This window comes from Polyodon spathula, chromosome 5 (genome assembly GCF_017654505.1).
Source record: "Polyodon spathula isolate WHYD16114869_AA chromosome 5, ASM1765450v1, whole genome shotgun sequence".
NCBI classification, from domain to species: Eukaryota; Metazoa; Chordata; class Actinopteri; order Acipenseriformes; family Polyodontidae; genus Polyodon; species Polyodon spathula.
In genome coordinates this window covers 61,200,719-61,217,146 of record NC_054538.1, presented here as the reverse complement: position 1 = coordinate 61,217,146, position 16,428 = coordinate 61,200,719, and the positions used below count along the sequence as shown (strand labels likewise).

The window sequence follows — 16,428 nt, the reverse complement described above, 5'->3', positions numbered from 1 at the left end:
ACTATTACTGAAAGTTGGTAGAGACCTATTCGAACAGATTCACAGCTGTAATTGCTGCCAAAGGTGCTTCCACCACGTATTAACTCAGGGGGGTGGAGACTTGTCCAATTATGACCTTTCAGTTTTGTATTTTTAATATACAACTTTTTTCCCCTTAACAGTGTGGAGTATGGTGTGTAGATAAGTGGAAAAAAATCCTCACTTAAATGCATGACACAACAAAATGTGAAAAAAGTTTAAGGGGGTGTAGACTTTCTATAGGCACTGTATGTGTATATGTGTGTGTGTGTGTGTGTGTGTGTGTGTGTGTGTGTGTATATATATATATATATATATATATATATATATATATATATATATATATATATATATATAGTATTATCACCGTAATATAGTGGCACTTAAGCTGCCACAAATATTCCCTTGCTGACCGGTTAATTTTGGATTCACTGTATTTTGTGGCATGTTGTGTGGGTTTCTCATAGGATAACTTCCCACTTCACAGCCTCTTTATCTTGAGTCAATGCTTGACTTTAAATGATGCCTTTAGCCTTGGAAGACTCAGCTCTAATTAATAATCTATCATGACATAATTGAGCATTTTTTTATTTAAATGCCTTGATAATATTCCAAACCGCCAAGTGCTGTATTAAATTAAAACAATTTACATACCAAGGGAAAAAAACTGAGTAATGGTGTTCATTATGTTGTGAACACATGGTTGCAGACTGCCGTTTGGGGATCTGTTTAAATTATGCTCATTCACATGGGCTATACTGCTACACTGTACACTAAACCATTACAGAGACAGTAATACACATTACACAAAAGTTACATTCCCACACAATTAGTTTTATTTAAATTTCTGATAACTAATCATCTAATAGTAATTCAATCAATCAATCTGCATTTGTATATGAATTCCAGGGGTTGATGAATACTGGGAGAATGAAGTAGCTTACAGTCGTCACACACTTACAAAACTCTTATTAATAATGGTCCAATGCCAAGTTAAGTGGATACAAACAAATGTGCTCCTCCCTTAGTGGAATTCCAAATAACCTGACAAACTCAGGTGAGACTGATTAATAGTGTGATCAGTTCAGAGTAAATTCAGCAGGAACATGATTGCTGAAAATCCTGGCACATGGTCATTTCACTAATACGCCTAATAAATTAAAATTACTACATCTGAAATTCTGATTTATATAGTTGCCCCTGGATCATGCTGAAATCCAGGGACAACTATATCTCAAGCAGGAAGATCCAGGGAAACAAAGTGGCAATACTAATACAAGAAACAATGCACTCTTCTCTATAATAACTCATGTATATGGAACAAGGCTGGGTTTCATGGTACATACAATATGAGCACATAAAACAACATGTCTTCCCTAGTTTTAATCATTGTTTAAACACATTTAAATACAAATCACAGGCAATTAATAATTACTCAGGCATGTATTAAAGCTGCAGGATAAAAAAAAAAACAGTTTAGTGGTGTGAATTTAAAGGAAATGTTACAAAACTGAAACTATACTAAATATAGATTCAGTAACATCAACAGGTATTTTTCTTCTTGCAGAACAATAAATGGTGCAACTGTGGAGTCAAAAGTTGCACCAAATGCAACTTTACTGATGACACTGCAGCAATGAATGCACTTGACAGTTTCTATAATCACTCATGTTTCATGTTGACAACTACAACATGGTGGATATTTGCTGGCACTTGTTAAATTTCATTCACACCTACAGTACACGACCAGCTGAGCAAAAGCAGTAGTTTACACACATTTCTATTTTTAACTGTCCTAGTAAATCCTCTTGTAGCAACATACAAAGCACTTTCACTTCTCTTGCTAACATTTCTGTTGTTCTCCCTCGTCTTGTTATATTATTGTGTCAAATAAAGAGAATGTGCTTCAGGAGGTCCAGCGCTGTCACAGCATAGCTAGGGAATGAGTCGCCTGCGGTTTTTATCCACAGGCTGTAACATGATCGCCAGTGCAAGCTCCAGTTGGAGTGTGCTATGGAAATGCAAAGACGATCTATTAACAGTCGTGCAAGCTAGTTGGAGTATTGCAAAAACGACATCTATTAATATAGAGAAAAAAAAAAAAAAAAAAAAAAATATATATATATATATATATATAGTAGCACGCCACGCGCAATTGAATATGTATCTGTTTGGACTTATATATATATATATATATAACTAATTGCTGTTGCTATTGCTCCTGCTACCTTCTTTTGGGACGACGAGCTATAAATGTCTTATGCCAACTAATGGCATTTGCTAGTGTAGTTGAATCATATTGGACTGGATATGTGACTTTGCTCCAGTGTAAACTTTGCATTTCTTTATTTACACCTACTTTACAACTACAAACCAAAACACGCCAAGTTACATTGAGGGTGCATGTCTCAATGTGTATGGTGTACATGTCTCTCAATTGTTTGTTACTAATTGATGCAAAGTTTTACAAAATCTTTGGAAACTGACTAGTATCGGAGAGACGAGTTAAATCCTATAAAACTAAATATCAAGCTGCTTTTGATAATAGTGGTATGAAAGGGCATTACTACTGAAGTACTTTCACTGCAATCCATCTGTACAGTTTTGGAAAACACCTTGATTTTTCAGAAGGACAGTACAGTGTCCACTAATTTGGATTAATAACAATGGTTTAACAATACCGAAATCAAACAAGTGTGTTGAAATGAACACTACAAAAAAGTTAAGCTCCAAATCATAATAATATGTAAGATAAAATAAATGGATAATCAATTTTTTTTTTTTTGTACAAAATATTGCTTTTATTTTTAATGTTGTCCACAGCCTCAAGGTATATATTTTCTTTTGGAGAATCATTTCCAGCAAATGATTTTGGTGAGAAACTAGAAACTACCTGATCACAGGCATACAACCATTTAAATACTTTGTCTAACACAACACAGCACAACACAAGCCCCCAAAACAGTCAAGGTCCTGTTACTGGCAGCAGCAGAATGAGGTTATTGATGTAAATGTAAGCCAAGAAAAAAAAAAAAAAATAATAATACTGGTCCTAGTATACAGATTATACTGTCAGGAAGTGCATAGCTGATATAAAAATAGGTTATAATGTGGCTATGTAAAATCGATTTTACAACAGAATGGTGCATTTTACCTTTAGAGTTATTTGGCTATTTATTAATGGTTTAAAAATAAATCTAATGTAAATAACAACAACAACAACAAACAATAATAATAATAATAATAATAATAATAATAATAATAATAATAATAATAATAATAATAATATGCATTTTTTTTGTTACACCCACCAAATAAATGGAAGAAAGTATACATACAGTAACAAATGTACCAAACAATAGTCCACAAGACAGAATCCTATAACTGTCTAACTCGAACATTGAAAACGATGCATAAAGACAAAAAAAAAAAAAAGTTTCTATAAATGTGCCTAGTTTCACTAGTGCATAATCGTAGTCAAACTGGAACACGAGTTCCATAACGACACATTACGTACTGTATCTCGTTAACATACATTATTTCATTTTCTTGCGTTTGACTCTGGTGTAGCAACTGCAAACATAAAACATCAAAGGAAACTGCAAAATAATCATATATGTTGAAGAAAAAAAAAGTCTATCCCAATAAAACCCGGTTATAGGATAGCACCCAAGCAACTCTTTTGACAAGAACAAAAACGCATGTTTGGTTGTCTTATTGCATGGATTTCGACAAGTGCTCAGTGTGGTACGAGCTTCGTATGTGAATTTTTCCTACAACGAATAAAACCCACTGCTGAGCATATTTCGCAATCTTTGAGACGGTTCAGGAAATTGACGTTTAACTAGGGCTATGTGATAGTCTTTGGTGAGCCAAAGTTGTATAGGTGTTTAAACCAGTAAAAAAAAAAAAAAAAAAAGAAAAAATAGTATCTTCAAACATTTTAAATACTAGCACACATACACACACACACACACACACACACACACACACACACACACACACACACACACACACACACACAGTCCAAATACAATGTTAACCCACACATGGGTGTTATCATCTAAGGGCCACCTCAGTAAACAAGACTTACCCTTTCTTGAGGAACTCGAGTCCAGTCCAACACGAGATTATTAAAAAAGAAACATTGAACTGTTAAAAACCAGAGACTAAATACATAAAACATCAACTGATATATCAATGTCTGATTTAGAAAATATATAATTTTAAAAAGTCCCGCTCTATCCCATCACTTGTCGCTAATTTTAACAGTGGAACCGCTTGCTCGTGTTTCTACAATGTAACAAGTCCAGACAAACAGCCATGTATATCAGACAGTGGAAACAGCAGCGCAGCCTGCAAGCACAAGACATTTAATTTGATTGATGGATCGTGCAGTGACTCGAGGGCTTAGTCACTGCAGCAGCTCCTGCCTACTCACGAAAAAATGACCAATCGAAAAGTGCGCTCTGAGCATCCTACAGACAAAAAAAAAAAAAAAAACGAATTCAAATCCTAGCTCAATAAGAGGGACAAACCAATACATAAATCGCCGCTGCTGTTGGCGATTATGAGAGAATGAACGTAGTTATTTAAAGACATATGTGGTTTATATCCAGCCAAAAAACATGACTAACCCCACACCAGCCATAGCTATAGTGACGCAAACGCATGTGGGTGGGTGAAGGAACACGGTGGGCTGGCTGCTTCGTTATAATTTTGAGGGAGAGAGGGGTACCGGTGGTATTAAAAACCTATTAGCTACAATATCTATTTTTATTTTTCACGTTCGTATAAAAATCTGCACTGTGCACACATCAGTCAAATAATAAAGATGATTGTGCCTTTTTTTGTTTTGTAAGACAAAGCTAAAAAAAAAAAAAAAAAAAAAAAAAAAAAAAAATGTAATGTACTTTGAATTCTGCTTTTAAAGTTACATCGACATTCCTTGCACTGTATCTACTGTATTTGGAATATGCATCTTATATTAGTTCAGGGTAGTAACTGAAATTAACTTTGGAAATATAAAAAAAAAAAAAAAAAAAACTACAGTGTCAAAAATGGGGTCCAACATTTTTCCCTATACTAGAATTAAGGAACAAGAATAACAGGTACTTAATTTTACAAATGTTGATATTTTTTACAAACAAAAAAAAGTAATTTAAGCCAGGTTTATTTGATTTTGAAAATATTATGTGTGGCAATAATTAATCAACCGGGCTACTGGAAAATAATGCAACAAAACAATCAGCTTTGACTATAAATTAATTTAGCTGCTTTCATGTTTATTGCAAAATACCCTGATGAATCTAAAAATGACAAAGAACTCACTAATGAGGTATAAATTCTACCTTTGAAAGAAAAGGATCACAATGACAACAACCTAAAATGTATGGTCACGTTAGAGCTTTTTAGTGGATCATCAAATTCAAATTACCACGATAATCCCAATTATTTTAAATCATGTTTTAACTTCAATATAATTGAGCCATACCACTTTTCCTCTCACACATTGTAGTACTGTAGAGAAAACACTGTATTTTCGGGGATACCAATATATTTCATGATTCAGGTTTTATGTGGGGTTCAATGGGAAACAAATGTTCCTCCTCCAATTGTTCTGCATTTATTTATCTTTCACCAATATTTATACATACAGGGTGACTCATTAAACATTATACAGAACATTGCTGAATTACAGGACTAAAACTGCAAACATCACAATCCAGATGGTCTGAACTTACTGAAATCGACTAATTACCATGTGCCATGGCAAAGTTTAATTTAAACAGGTTCTGTAATAATGTTTTTCCTTGTCTAAAATGAGATTGGTTATATGCTTAGGAGGAAAATACTAAGGCACTTTTGGCTTGTTAAAAGTGTTGACCCAACATAAAAAAAGCTGGGTCCAACATTGGCACAAAGTAAATAACAGCTACTCTCATGTAATGAAAATCAGGAAGATCTGGAATAAATGCTGTGGCAGCTATAAATAGTGCAGCTGGCGATGAGGGAAAAACCATGTGACAGCTTGGAGAGACAGCTGATAGAAGGAAATAGACCTGTTGTAGACAAAAGCAGTTTCAATAGGTATAGCTAGTGATGAAATCAATGATTTTGATTTGAGTTCTTCAGCATACCCAATACTATAACAAGGTTAGTTGATGGCCTACTTAAGGAGCTTGCAGTTCTTGTTTTTCAACTCCAAAGTTTACCACTAATTAACAGTTTCTCGAAGTTAGAATCTTAGCAGGTTGAACCAGTTCTCCACTGGTCTTTACCATGTAGAGAAGTGGTTCTCGAAATTTTTTGGCAGTGCCCCCCCTTCCTCTTGTCACACACACACACACACACACACACACACACACACACACACACACACACACACACACACACACACACATACAGATGTATGTCACTGCTGTTTTGTTTTGTTGTTATTTTTTTTTTTGTTGTTTTTTGTTTTTTTTTGCACAAACCAGCCACTGATCCATTGTAATAAGAGCAAACTTAACACTGTAAATTACAGTTTACCGATTGTGGCCAACGCTTACTACATAGTAAGCTGATAAATAACATACATTACATGATGGCAGCGGACTTCATCCAAAAATATGCATGCTTAAAAGGCACCAGTCAGATGCACAGCACCAGCTATAAACGTTGACATGCCTAGAGGCAGGGGTGACGGGCACTGAAAGAAAATAACATGCTGTCCACGGACAGACAAAACAGAAGTTATATACAGTACAATTATATGCTTGTGTATGTATGATGTATTTACTGCCACGGCTCTTGAAACGGACATCGGGACCGTGTACGGACAAGTTGCCAACCCCTGCCTGGAGGTGTCAGCATAAATGTTTATTTTAAATTAATGTATAGTTGGAGAACAACAAAGAAGGCCTTCTAACAGTTACAGTACTTATCGTTCTTATGTGGCCCTTAATTTTAAGAACCAGTAAATGTTTATGATAAGCATTTGCTGTCTCTCAGTTTTAAAACTATGGTTCACAACATAACACACTAGAACGATCACAGAACACAAAAATGCTTAACATAAAAAAGAACAGTCCTACAGTAGCAGGTAGTTTACACTGCCTCTGGGCTTCTGATTGCATCATCAATTCCACATTTTTTAAATCCACTGATGGAAATGTCCGATCTGCTTTTAATGTTTTCAAGCAAATTGGCTTCATCACTGCCATTCTCATATCCACTTTGATATCTGACACATTATTTCTCCTGTCAAGCCGGTAAAGTCTTAGGGCTTACTGTGTATGAGGTTTCCCTGTCAACGGTAGAGAGACCGGAAGACTTGATTAGTTCATACATTAAGGAATGGCTGCAAGTTGCATCTTATGGTAAAGGAAAGCTGAAACTCTAACTGAGGAATTCAAGTGTGTTAAGATTCGGTTGGAAGTGACAAAGATGGAATCTCATGACAAGCGTGTAAGGGAGGTAGCACCTGTAGTGAGAACTGGTAGCAGGTGGACAAGAAAAAAGGATGTGGTGGAAGATGCAAAGGCTGCCCTTCATATCAATGATATCTTGGGGCAAGTAAAACAGGGAAGAGGATGCTTTGGTCTCAGTTCAGCTCTGAGGATAGCACAAAGCAACTCCAGCTGAAAGGAAGAAGTTGGTAGTCACTGAAGTGCAAAAGCAGGAGGAGAAGATGAGGTGTGTCAAGGTGGTGTCCCAGGCTAGGCAGGGAGAATGGATGAGATGGGAGAATGTGGCTTAACATTAGTATTGGAGGAACGGTGTAATAAGATCAACAGCTCGCCACCAATATCAGCAATAGCTGATGCACAGAGAACGACATTCCTACATCCAGGATAGCAGCCAGCATGAAAGGTTATTAGAACTAAGGTTTGCCGGGAACAATGAAAGCTGCTAGAGATTGGAGAATGCAGCAAATGTTGGCCAGTGCCTTATTTTCTCACCTGAGATTGCTATAACTACCCTTCGACCTGACACTGTCCTGCGGTCAGTCTCAGCACATCTTATTCTCCTGGTGGCGCTAACAGTGCCATGAGAGGATTCAGTGGATGAGGTGTACGAGAGGAAGAAACTCCGGTATGCTGAGATAAGCACTTTGGTGGAGCAACAGGGGTGGAGAGTCTGTTTCTATCCAGTAGAGGTGGGTTGTCTGGTTTCGTTGCACACTCCATGACCCATCTTGGATTCAGTGGACAGGAATTGCGACGTAAAGTGACGGCTCTATCCGAGAAGGCAGAGAGAAATAGCAACTGGCTCTGACTGAGGAAGAAAGAAGCTGATTGGGGACCTCAGAAGAGAGGTGACAGATAAAGTTAACATCAATGAAAAGGAATGGATGGATAATGCAAGTGATGGAGGAAGTTAGCATCAATAAAAAGGAATGGATGGCTAAGGTAAGTAACCTGGGCTGGGTTGTGTGGGGTTTGGAGGGGAGGTGCTGGGACGCCAGCATCACTGACAAGCTTTCCTGAGGTGTCATGGGCTAGTCAATGAAACACAGAAAACGGGAGGTGCCCACTTGATGACCCCTGTGAAGTGCCCCACCCAGCCCATTCCAGACGGTTGCCATGCCGAGGAGCTAGGGAAGCCACACTTTGGTTTATCTCTGGAGCCAGCATTGCAACTGTTGTGTGTTCTGATGGACCAGGGAGACCACGAATAGGCTGATCCCTGGAGCCAGCATTACATTTTAGCCATCAACACCAGGCCAATAGGAAACCCTGGCGGAGGAAATACACTGAAGACTCATATATCACAGCGAAGCTACATCTTAATTGGTCCCCATCACTACTATTTCACTTTATCTTGGCGAAAGCTGAGTCCAATATTATCATGAAGTAATCAACAGCTACTCTCATGTAATGAAAATGAGAAAGATAGCCTAAATGCTTTAATACTCTGCGGGTGACAATTAGTGTGGGCTAGAGAAATTTTTTTTTGCAATGTTGGAGAAAATGGTGGTGTTGTTTCTTTGTATCTTTTGCTGTAGAACAGTAACTGAGGCACTGTATATCTTTCCGGTTACAGAGTAATATATAGGGCATTTTGTAGGTAAAACCCTACTGATTCTGGCCCACTGCTCACTTAAGTGCTCTGCAGGATCTTTAGTTACAAGCTACAGCTGTGTAACAAAACAGGAAATAGAGGGCTAAGTTCTTCCACTGGAAATATGCATATTTTGCAAAAAAAAGAGACTTATGTAACAGCCACATGTGCTAAAGAAGAGCAATTTGAATGTCTTTGTTAAAAACCTGTTTAAAATGAATGATATACTTTATTTTTCTTACAAAAGCCCAACCCATTATGATATTACTGACATCCAAACTCTTTTTTCCTGGCCTTGGCTTTAGTTCTCAGGGTGTGACACACTGCACAGCGCAGAGGACAGTATACATTGTGGGGGTGTGGGAGGGAGGGGAAATTCCACACATGGGTTGCCAACAATATGACAAAGTTCTAGAATTTATTGTTACCGCCGTGCGCTGAGCTTCTGAGGCCAGTTCTACTAACGAGTTCAAATATCTTAAAATTCTTTATCCAGCAGTATAAATCCTGGCCTACCATACATCAGACCTCTTGCTTATAAAATATCTTGGTATCCCTGATTAGACAATTGTCCACTCTTCCAATATGTGAGATTGATTTTAATAAGCAAACTGAGTCACAAGTGCAATGGTACTTCAAAATGTTTCAATTTTTTTGAGAACGAAGAATGATTGGGGTGGGGCATTTATTGCCCATTTAAATCTAATGAAACCCCTAAATATTCTGCTGCACGGAAGAATCACAAGGGACTTGCAAAAAAGTTGGCAACAGGTAAGGTAATCCCTTTTTACCAATCATTTTCTCAACTTTCTTAATCACTTATCACAAGATTTACAGTATATATGAAGATATCAAATTGTAGACCTGCTTTCTTTTAATGTATTTTAATTCAGCAAAACCTGTTTTGTAGTGACAAATGAACAGGGAAACAAATATATAATAATGATTGTCCAATGTCAATTAAATCAACAATAAAAACATATTTGTGATTGTATCAGGATAGTAGATTTATTGGACAAACCCTACCCAGTCAGATTAAACAGTGAACCCACTTGAATTTGGAAACTGAAATGTTTCAGTGTTAAATGTCTCCAGACACCCGAGAAAGACTGTCAGTCTTAAAAGGCAGTGCATAGAATAAAAGTGCTGTCAACAGACCAAATATCTGTCTTCATGTGTTATGCAATTATGCTGTCACTGCTGTTTCTGAAGGAAAGGCTTGAAGTTTTCATTTCTTTTTTTTTATGACCAAAAAAAATACTGCATGAACTGATTTACTGGAATTAATACAACTAAATATTATTTTCCAGAATAAAAGAAAGGCATTTTCATTTGTCTTAAAACCTTAAAATGGTTTAAAGTCGCTATCACGGTTTGCATCTTGACTGGAACTCCTTTTCCAATTGTTAACATCTTCAAAATAATCTGTGGTGAGTGCACACAATGTCTATTTTTGCACCTGTATACCTATAACTGAATTGGTGAATATTTTGGTGAGGCTTACTCATATAAGACATGTCTCATAAGAAAAGTTTGGGTTTGCACAATGGTATTTGAACATATGAGATGTCCTTATATATTTTGGTATTTTTTATTATAAATAACAAACTGTAAGTTTATTGGGACCATGAATGCACTTAACTGGAAGAAACAAGGATTGTAGGTCCTAAAATCAAAAAACCTGCTCTTCTGAATCTCACAAGATATTTAGTAAGGATGTGAAAACATGTGTCTTGACCTGGCCTTGTCTGACATTGTTTTGTTAAGTTTTGTCCACTGTTGTTATTCTGGAAGCAAGTCGTTTTGCCCCCTACGATTTTCATGCCAGCACCTCAAATGGGTTAAAACCCAAGGCATTAAGAAAACACTTATTTCTCATTAAAAACCTCAGAACTTTCTTCCCCAATCGAAGAGCACCATTGCAGGGCACTACCACTCGGGTGACTTTCTGATAAAATGTCTCGCTTTTAAAAAAAAAAATGGAACAGGAGAGCAAAACATTAAAAAGGGCAACTAAAGCTATCCATTCAAAATGCAAACTGTTTACAATAGCAGTACAGGCACTTTTTACTGGTTGACCACAGTACAAATTCATACCACCGAATGCCCTCCAATCAGGGTCCTTTTAAATTCCCTTAGCTGTGCACAGGTATCGGTTGTGATTAGGTGGTGGCAGTAGGCTAGAAAAAAAAAGGTTTCACCCAATTCAAAAGAAAATAAGGTATTGGGAACCTAAGCAATGACAAGGGACTTGCAAGAAGATTGTTCTCGTAATGAAAGGTTAGACTTTTTTTAAAACCTTTATTTGGACCATAGTTATCTTTTCTTGCTCAGTTCCAGCGGTGACAGGCATTATTACTGAGGTGTGTATTAAGATGCCAGGGTTTAAATCAGTTCTGGATCACAGCTTTAATGAAGCACTTGAGCGGGCAGAAGTAAATGTCTAGGACTACATTAGTATTTTTATTTGGTGGTTCTCATAAACCGGTTTGAGCTGTGCAGAACTGAAGTCCTCCTCTTTTTTCCACAGAGGGATAAGCCCAGTATTGATAATCAAGATTACATAACCAGTTGAATCTCTCCACCATTTACATTCATTCCATATCCTGCTATCCTTTGATAAAAACAACATGGTACAGTTTGGATAAAGAAAGTGTTCCAAGGTCAGGATTTTTTATCTGTGCTGGACACAACGGTGCACCCTACAGGCCACAGTAGGAGTTGTTTGGGATACACCACGTGGCAATTATACCTATAGAATTTTAAAGCCCTGAGATCATATGTGTTTCTCCAGTGACTTAAACCACAATGCATCATTCCAGGGATGCTGGAAATAGGAGTGCTGGGGGTGTGGTAGCACCCCTGGCTCTGCATGGCTTCCATCATATGCAGGGGTTACAGTTTTATTCAATGGCTTTCAGCACCCCCACTATAGAAATTGTTCTAGCGCCTCCATATTTCTCATAGACAAAGTAATGCAATGTAATAACATAACTTATATAATAAAAGTTGCTTTGCACTATGATGCCTTTATAAATGTATAATCAAATATGAGGACCAAATATGGGGACTAAAATGAATCCTTACCAAAATTCTGTTTACTATGGAGTGTACTTTAATTTGAAACACTTTCTAACTGCAGGTGTAGTTCTTCTGATACTATCTTACCAAAGTGTAAAATAAAGCAGGAGACACTAGCTGTTAAAGAGTCAAATGCCAAACATGGACACATGTGAGAACAAAAAATAATCAACAGTGTCACCCAGTGGTAGGAGAATGACTTGCTCTTAAATGTCAGTAAAGTAAGTGGGATATGTGTTTGATTGTTTGACAGTGTTTTGGTAGTGCTTTTTTGGACTTCCGGGTTATTAAAGGGTACATAAGGACCTTTTTATTTTTTTGTGTTATGTTCCCATGTGATGCTACAACTGTTTACGTAACGTGTGTGTATTGTTTTATTATTATTTTTTTACATTTTGACCACTTTTTAAAAACTTTTTGTTTTGCATTCCCTGCCTCAAGATGGCTTCCCAAGTACCCGTATAGCCCTTTCAGAACTACATCATCCTCCTGCTCACTGGTAAATCCATCTCAGTTGCATATGTGAGCAGGAGGATGAGGGAAAATGTAGTTTTGTGAGGTCCATGCGGGTACATGGGAAGCCATCTTGAGGCAGGGAATGCAACGTAAAAGTTTAAAAAAGTGGTAGAAAATGTAAAAAAATTCAATTTAAAACAATACACACCTTACGTAAACAGTTGTAGCAACACATGGGAACATGTACGTACGTAGCACAATAAAATAAAAAGGTCCTTATGTACCCTTTAAGAAATACTGATTATTTCAGTATCTGACATATAATTCAGTGGCCATTTGTTGATTAAAATTGATTAATTCTGTTGCATTTCAGTAACTATGATCCATTATGGTGACATGCAAAATGTTTGTCATTTTGTAATTCATTTTGAAAATAAAAGTAATATTAAATATTTTGTTTTTATGCCAAGTAAATCCTGGAAAATCTTTAATGGTGATGTCAATTGGGGACATCAGGCACTCTGTTTATGATGTCATTAGTATCATGAACCATCACATCTGCTAGTGATGTCACAAAGGGGAGGGTTTTCATATAAAGCAGTGCTGAGCTTTAGCTGCTGTAGTGATGAATCAAACCCGATAGTAACACCAATAGCAGCAACAATTCTCTAAAACATTTCCAAAGAATTAAAAATGGAACATTTATTTTGTTGTGGAAGAAAGAAGAAAAGGGGAGGTGAAAAACTGAAGAAAAAGGGCAGAAAGTGGAAGAGAAAGAAAGGAATACCAAAAGGAGTAGGAGAGGAAGAGCAGAACAAAGGGGGAAGGGAAAGCAGGAAGAAATGGAATGAGGGAAATAGGAACCTTGAAGAGCTTGCCATGGAGGAGAAAATTGTAATTGTGAGAGCAAAGCAGATCAAAAAGAAAAAGCCTGAAGGAGAGCAGAAAAGGAAAGAGGAAGAAAGGATAGCAAATGAAGAAGAGACTAAAGGCAGTTTTAAAGAACTAGAAGAGACCAAAGGTAAAGAGCAGGAAGAGGTTATTATTGAAAAGGTTGAACGAAAGAAAGTTAAAGCATTTGTGTAACGGAGGTACTGGAAATGGAGGCGTGACATTGCTTCATTGGATTGGATTGTTAATAAATTGGCTTAGATGACTGTACTTTTTGTCCACTTGTCTTTACTTCTACCTAATCGTTCATGAGGGCTTAAATAAAGCATCAATCAGTGTTTACGTAGCCACTCCTGAGAGTAATTACGATATTGGTCTGACAAGATGGCAGAGTGTTGACATCCTCAGACCAGGAAGTTGACACTGACAAGTATTGCGGGTTGATGTTCTGCTGTGCGTATTTATTATACAAAAATAAATCAAAAAGGCAGACAAAAACACAGCTCACAGCCAAAAGTAAAAGTTTACACAAAACAAGTTTTGAACAGAAACCCTGACACCACACAAGTATTGTGCTGGTCCTTTCAGCACGAGCAGCAATTGTTGTTTCTTTTCCTTACTTTCATCCATCTCTCTCTCTCTCTCTCTCTCTCTCTCTCTCTCTCTCTCTCTCTCTCTCTCTCTCTCTCTCTCTCTCTCTCTCTCTCTCTCTCCCTCCTCTCTATAAACCCACACTGTTCAGACAAAGCGCCATGAGGTCTCAAGTGTTGGAACAAAAAAGTGTAGCTTTGTGTTTCATTGTTTTCGAAATGGATTTGCAAGACTGAACATAGGTCACAAAAGTCTGATTGAAGTCAATCAATGTCTCAGTTTCCACTCCTAAGACAACTGAGAAATTCAAAACAACAATAACAAAAAAACAAACATGACTGACTTCTTAACTCTTAAGCAGACACAAAAAAAAAACTGCTGATGTGTCTTTGGAACAATCCCTGAACAAACATGTTGTGTAGTTTACTTTCCTTGTCTGTTGTAAAGCTTGCAACAGGGTAGAACAGTTTTGGGGATATCAAAGTTTGTTTGGTTACTGGGCAGCAATTCAATAAATAAAACAATATTTGTTTTTATTTCCTGTAAATACAAAATTACAATTAGCATTATGAACAATTGGCTCACCATGGCTATTGTATCTACAGTGACTCAAAAAAGTGTTCAAGCAACGGTCTGAAATTGAAATTGCTCTAAGTTTGTAGCTTTCTTTGGGCAGTCAGCTGCCAATACAGTGCAGCACCTTGAGGTGGGTTTCTATATATTCTATTTGGTCTTGTGTATTGTATTATAATAGAGTAAGTTGTTTCAGAAGTCATTTTAATTAGTTATTGACATTTTGTTTAGGTATTTGCAATCATTCGTAAGTATAACACTGAATAAGAGCTGTAAGGTCAAATTGTCATGCGGCTTGAATTGAATGAAGCTGTTCAGTGATGGCAGTTAGGATCTCCAGGTAAGCTCAAGGACAGGTAAAGACAGATATAGATAAAAATGATGCTGCCCCAATCGGATGAGACATAAGACCGAGGTCCTATTGTAAGTGACTCTGCAGCAGCAGTTGTAATGCATAGTTCACTCTCTGGTCTCGGTAAGTCCCTTTGGATAAAAGCATCTGCTGAATGACTAATGAATAATATTGAAGGAACAGAACCTAAAACAAGATAGAATGACTAATTTCCTCATGAAAAAAAAAGGTTATTTAAATATAATTAAAATAAAATGACCTTTGACCTGGCATATTTTCAGTTAAGTGCTAACTTTGATTGATGGGTCAAAGCTAAACAGAGCAGAAATGAGGCCACCAGAACTCTCTGACTGTTAATGCACTTGCCATCACTTTTTAATGCCTCTCTTTATTTCATCATATGACATACAGTATTGAGCAAAAGTTTTAGGCAGGTGTGAAACAATGCTGTAAAGTAAGAATGCTTTAAAAAATAGACATGTTAATAGATTATATTTATCAATTAACAAAATACAAAGTGAGTGAACAGAAGAAAAATCTACATCAAATCAATATTTGGTGTGACCACCCTTTGCCTTCAAAACAGCATCAATTCTTCTAGGTACACTTGCACACAGTTTTTGAAGGAACTCGGCAGGTAGGTTGGCCCAAACATCTTGGAGAACTAACCACAGGTCTTCTGTGGATTTAGGCAGCCTCAGTTGCTTCTCTCTCTTCATGTAATCCCAGACAGACTCGACGATGTTGAGATCAGGGCTCTGTGGGGGCCATACCATCACTTCCAGGACTCCTTGTTCTTCTTTACGCTGAAGACAGTTTTTAATGACTTTCGCTGTATGTTTGGGGTCGTTATCATGCTGCAGAATAAATTTGGGGCCAATCAGATGCCTCCCTGATGGTACTGCATGATGGATAAGTATCTGCCTGTACTTCTCAGCATTGAGGAGACCATTAATTCTGACCAAATCCCCAACTCCATTTACAGAAATGCAACCCCAAACTTGCAAAGAACCTCCACCATGCTTCACTGTTGCCTGCAGACATTCATTCGTGTACCGCTCTCCGCCCTTCGGCAAACAAACTGCCTTCTGCTACAACCAAATATTTCAAATTTTGACTCATCAGCCCAGTGCACCTGCTGTCATTTTTCTGCACCCCAGTTCCTATGTTTTTGTGCATAGTTGAGTCGCTTGGCCATGTTTCCACGTCGGAGGAATGGCTTTTTGGCCGCAAGTCTTCCATGAAGGCCACTTCTGACCAGACTTCTCTGGACATTAGATGGGTGTACCAGGGTCCCACTGTTTTCTGCTAATTCTGAGCTGATGGCATTGCTGGACATCTTCTGATTGTGAAAGGAAGTAAGCATGATGTATCTTTCATCTGCTGCAGTAAGTTTCCATGGCCAACCACTGCGTCTA

The 16,428-nt window shown here is 37.4% G+C and overlaps 1 protein-coding gene across 3 annotated transcripts in view; it reads right to left on the bottom strand.

Annotated features, from left to right (window-relative positions):
- The window catches only part of sertad2b (SERTA domain containing 2b), a 41,724-nt gene extending 36,949 nt beyond the window's left edge, over positions 1-4,775 (bottom strand). For 2 of the 3 annotated variants that reach the window (XM_041250916.1, XM_041250918.1), the window contains exon 1: positions 4,112-4,775. The gene's annotated coding sequence lies outside the window, so the exon portion shown is untranslated. The remainder of the gene's footprint in view (positions 1-4,111) is intronic. The other variant, XM_041250920.1, reaches the window with a different exon arrangement.
- Positions 4,776-16,428: the final 11,653 nt, after the last annotated feature.